This window comes from Odocoileus virginianus, chromosome 29 (assembly GCF_023699985.2).
Source record: "Odocoileus virginianus isolate 20LAN1187 ecotype Illinois chromosome 29, Ovbor_1.2, whole genome shotgun sequence".
Classification (NCBI taxonomy): Eukaryota; Metazoa; Chordata; class Mammalia; order Artiodactyla; family Cervidae; genus Odocoileus; species Odocoileus virginianus.
This window is the reverse complement of record NC_069702.1, coordinates 13679939-13685842: the sequence shown is the minus strand read 5'-3', so window position 1 is coordinate 13685842 and position 5904 is coordinate 13679939.

Genomic DNA, 5904 nt, shown 5'->3' with positions numbered 1-5904 from the left:
AGACATATCACTTTACACTCATCATAATGGCAACAACTATAGTACGCTGTAGCATCAGCATTGGTTGATGATGGGAAATAACTACATTGAGATAGAAGGGTAAGGTGTCACAGAATCTTGGTAAGGTGACCTCTCAATGTCTACTAAAAATTGAAATCTCAAACCAGTGATTCCTTGCCTGGGAATCCATCTGTAGAAAGCTATGTGAGGATACATGTTCAAGGGTGTTTATTGTCCACAGTTCTTAGCTGGCAAGGGCAAAAAGGATGTCTGCAATCATGGGAGCCATCCTTTCAACCTTTCAAAAGGGTGAGTCTCATTCCCTCTAGATGCTGGCAGGGCTTTTCAGCAGGTGTTGATGAGCATGAAAAGTTAGAAGCAGATAAATGTAATTACAATGAGTTCAATGACTCCCCAAATCCCTGTATGTGTGTGTGCATGCGTGTACATCTGGATGTATATAGCATATAGTTACCAGCCTCCATAATAAAATATGCTGCATAAAAGCAGTCCGTTCATGTAAATTAGTCACATGTATCTGTACTGGGGGAGCTGCATGAAGACCAGTCTCCGAGGGCTCATGAGGGTTACCCTGTGCATTGAGATTCAAGGTGAACTTTGTCTTCCTCTTTATATCTGCCTGTACTGTTTGAACTTTTCACATGAGCATGTATTATTCATAGAACCAGAAATAGCCCACAGAAAGCTGTTTCCATTGAAAGGGGGAAGGGAGATGAAGGAAGCCTGTCCTGGCCCAAGGACCTTGTGGCTGAGAAGGCCGGAGCCCCCACACTGACGGTGGTGGAGAACTAGGGTGCTTTCCTGCCTTGCTCCCCTCAAGGCTGCTCCACCCTCTTTCTGTAGGAGAGTCCCTCCCACCCCATGCCATATGCCTGCCAAAGAGAAGAACCCTGTCCAATGCAACAGCCTTGATCAGCTACTTTAATGGTCACCATTGTCTTTTTTGCAAACTTTTGGAGATAATTGTAGACTCACATGCAGTGGTAAGAAAAAATACAGAGCAACATTCACTGTACTTTTCACCTAGTTTCCCCCATGGTAATAGCTTGCCAAAGTATAACACAGTATCAGAATTAACCTTGGTACCAGCCATCCACCTTATTCAGATTTCCCTGGGTTTATATGAACTTGTGTATGTATGTTTAGACCTATGCAATTTTATGTATGCAGTTCTGTGTGCGGCTACCACGGTCAAGATACAGAGCAGTTCAAGACAAAGATCCCCACTGCTAACCCTTTATAGTCACAGCCACTTCCCCAACTCCTGGCAAGCACTAATCAGTTCTCTATTTCTAGAATTTTGTCATTTTGTCATTGCAGGAGGATTCTTTATCAGCTGAGTCATCAGGGAAGCCCAAGAATACTGGAGTGGGTAGCCTATCCCTTCTCCAGCAGATCTTTCTGACCCTTGAATCAAACCGGGGTCTTCTGCAACCCCATGGACTGTAGCCCACCAGACACCTCTCTCCATGGGATTTTCCAGGCAAGAACACTGGAGTGGGTTGCCATGCCCTCCTCCAGGGGATCTTCCTGACTCAGGGATTGAACCCACGTCTGCTGCATTGGCAGGCAGGTTCTTTAGCACCAGTGCCACCTGGAAAGCCCCCATCTGGAGTCTCTTAACCTTCAGTGTCCTCTAGGGGACAGTGGGCTGAAATCCATGCCTTGATCTTCATGCCTCCCTGATCCCTCAGCACATGCTGTCCCCTACCTGAAATGCCTGCTTCCTCCTCCAGGAAGCCCCTCCTGACTGCCTAAGTGGCCCTAAGAATTCCTTTCCCTGCACTCCTGTCATTCTGGGCTACCCCACAATAGTGGTCCATGTATTCTTCTGTCTCTCCATCTGGTCCATCAGCCCTTGAGGGCAGAGCTGTTTCCACAACATGTCCCAGTCACCCAGGCAGAGCATGGGCACACAGTAGATGCCCATGGGTGTCTGCAGAATCATCAGTGGAGCTGGTGGGGCTGCCCTGCCCTTCTATACATGCTCATCAGGCCACCTTTAATTCTGTCACCAATGTCCTTCCTCAAGAACTCTCCAGAGAAAGCACTGGTGATCCACTCCAGTACTCTTGCCTGGAAAATCCCGTGAACAGAGGAGCCTGGTAGGCTGCAGTCCATGGGGTCACTAAGAGTTGGACATGACTGAGTGAATTCACTTTCCCTTTCATTCATTGGAGAAGGAAATGGCAACCCACCCCAGTGTTCTGGCCTGGAGAATCCCAGAGACGGGGGGGCCTGGTGGGCTGCCATCTATGGGGTTGCACAGAATTGGACACGACTGACATGACTTAGCAGCAGCAGCAAGAACTCTCAGTGGCTCCCTTTCAACTGCAAGGTGAAGTCCATACTTGGAGACTTCATGCCACTATTCACTCTCTTTTTCTTCCTCTTCTAGCGAGCTAATACTCGGAGCTGATTTCCTTGAGGAAGACTCTCTGACCCTCAGACAGGCCAAGCTCCATGTTACATGATCTCCTAGCACCCTTTCCTCCTTGTTAAGAATGATCACAATGTAGTTAAATAACTGTATAATTTATAATAACATCTTGGAATCTGTAAAAGTGAACTTATTGGGAAAGGGTCTTTGCAGATACAATTAAGGATCATGAGATGAGCTCATACTGGATTATCTGAGTGAGCCCTAAATCCAATGTCCAGTATCCTTATAAAACAGGACAAGACACGGAAAACCACTCGAAGACAGAGGCAGAGATCAGGGCAACGTGGCCACAGGCCAAGGGACACTGGGAGCCTCCAGAAGCTAAAGAGACAAGAAAGAAATTTCCCCTGGATCCTCCATAGGGAGCACACCCCTATAAACACCTTAATTTGACACTTCCACCCTACAACACTGTGGGTGCATAATAAGTCGCTTCAGTCGTGTCCGACTCTTTGCGACCCCATGGACTGTAGCTTGCCAGGCTCCTCTTTCCATGGGATTCTCCAGGCAAGAATACTAAAGTGGGTTGCCATGCCCTCCTCCAGGGGATCTTCCTGACACAGGGATCGAACCCACATCTCTTATGTCTCCTGCAATGGCAAGCGGGTTCTTTACCACTAGTGGCACTTGGGAAGCCTGCGTTTCTGTCGTTTTCATTTTTTATTGAGGTATAGTTGCTTTGGGATGTTGCTAGTTTCTGTTGTACAATGACGAAGTGAATCAACTCTATGTGCACACATATCTCCTCCCTCTTGGACCCCCCTCTCCCACCCCGTCCCACTCCTGTTGACCTTTAGGTCATCACAGAGCACTGAGCTGAGCCCTCTGTGCTATATAGCAGGTCCCCACTAGCTATCTGGTTTATGTATGGTAGCATATATATGTCAGTCCCAACCACTTGATTCATCCCACTCCCCTACCCCCTACCTCTACACATTTATTGGTTTCCTAGGGCTGCCATAATCAATTACCATAAGCTGAGAGGCTTAAAACAATGATATAGATTTCTGCTGTTTTAAGCCTCCCAGTTTGTGGAAATTCTACCTTTTTAAGCCCCCCAGTTTATGGCAGCCTTAGGAAACCAATAGAGATTTATATATGTTAACTTATTTAATCTCCACTCAAAGCTAGGAGGTTATTACCATTATAAGCTCCACTTTACAGATGGGGAAACCAAGGAAAGTCAAAGGGCAATGGCTTGCTTAAGGTCACCAGCTAGGAAGGGGCAGAGCCAGGATCCAGGGCAGGCAGCCTGGCTCCCGCAGAGATGAGCAGGAGCCTCAAGTTCACCCTGGCAGAATCCCCTCTTCCAACTCTCCGAAGTTCATGGTCATCACAGGCATGATGTCCTTATGATGCTGAGCTGAGACCTACCCCCCGTGATATCCTAGCCTGGGTCACACACCACAAGTCCATGTGCCAGGGAGGCTGCTTTTTGGAGGAGAGGATGGGTTCCTGGCCCCCAAGTGGCTGCTTGCTATGTCCTGGGGACCCTCAGCACTAGTGAGAAGGAAGTGATCATACCTGCCTCGTGGGTTTGTCCTGAGGGTGTGGAGTGAGCACAGGGTGGCAGAAGGGTGTGGATTCACTGCAAAGTTAAGGAGGGTGAAGGCACAGGTGCCTCCAAGCCCTGAGGGGGCCTGAGCTATGGGTTCAGGTGGTCACTTAGTCTTAAAAATTTTGCAAACATGAGATATTTTAGCTGCAATTAGTCAAGACCATGGCTAGGGCTGCCATAACAAGGTACCATAGACCGGATGGCACAGAAACATTTTCTTGCAATTCTGGAGGTTACAAGTTCAAGATCAAGGTGTCGGCAGGGTGGTCCCTTCCGAGGCCACTCCCCTTGGCTTGCAGATGGCCGTCTTCTCCCTGTGTCCTCACATGGCCTTCCTGTTGTGCGTGTCTGTGTCTCTAATCTTCTCTTCTTATAAGGGCACCAGTCATACAGATTAGGAGCCACCCTAAAGACCTCATTTACCTTAATTAGCTCATTAAAGACCTTATCTTTAAATATAGTCAGAGTCTGAGGTGCTGGGGGCTAGGACTACAACATATGAATTTGTGGGGGGACCAGTTCAGCCTGAAACTCCCCCTCTTTCCCACCGATTTCCCATTATCATACTTCTCCTATTGGGAAGTGCTGGGGTGGCTGAAGGCATTTTGGGGATGTAGCTGAAGGGAAGTTGACTGGAGGATGACTTGATATGCGTTTCGTGGGCCACGTTTATATCCTCAGCCAATCCGTGTAGGTTGAGTTATTGCTCCCTGAGCGACTCTGATGAATGCCAAGTGTGCCCTCCCCTCCACTGTGCCAGTCCAGGGGCACCTGGCCTGAGAATATGGGTAAAGGAGGAATGAGGTTTAAAAGGGAGTCCTTCCCATGGGTTGACCTGGATTTGCAGAACTTGAGTCACAAGACAACTTTGGAATCACCTAATCCAGGGCCTCTCAGGCTTCAGCAGACACTGGAATCACCTGAGGCACTTAAAAATACCGATTCTTGGGCCCTTCTATTCTGAGGCCTCACTTCAGAGTGGAGCAGAGGAACCAGGATCTGCAGTTTTCTATGCTTTTTTTTTTTTTTTTTGTCTATGCTTTTTATATGCTTCCCCGTGTGCCTGTGAGGGGCACTGAAGTTTGGAAGAACTGGCAGAGTCATCTTCTGGAAGATTTATACAATTTCCAGAAGATTCATTTGAATTTGGATAACTGCCTTTTATCCCCCAAATTAATAAAATCACAAGGAGAAACTGAAAAAAAGAGAAAAAGCAATCCTTCCAAATCCTAGTGTTCACTTATGAAAGAATGATAGAGGTTGTCCCAAATTTGACAACAATCCTAAAAATGTCCATAACTGCTAGTGGTGAATTATGAAGCCGAAAGAAAATTTCCTAATTAACACTTAAAAAAAAAAAAATCCATCATCAGAGGAGTACTCTGAATTATCTTTTTTCTCCGTAGAAAAAAATATTGCAAAATTGTCTTATGAAGACACAATCCAAAAGGATGAAAAATAAAAAATAAAAAAATGTAAAGAAAGATATTATAAAGGTGAGCATTAGTTAATTAAAAATTATTATAGCTTACAGAGGGGAGGAAGGAGAGTTTGGGACAAATGGAGAATGTAACATGGAAACATATGCTAACATATGTAAAACAGATAGCTAATGGGAATTTGCTATATGACTCAGGGAACTCAAATCAGGGTTCTGTAACGACCTAGAGTGTTGGGAAGGGGTGGGAGATGGGAAGGAGGCTTAAGAAAAAGGGAACATATGTATACCTATGGCTGATTCATGATGATGTATGGCAGAGAGCAACATGATATGTAAAGCAATTATCCTCAGTTAAAAATAAATAAATTTATAAAAAATTATTATCTTATTTCCTGGATTTTATATTGCATGTGATAACTGACAACTTAAAACATTTAAACA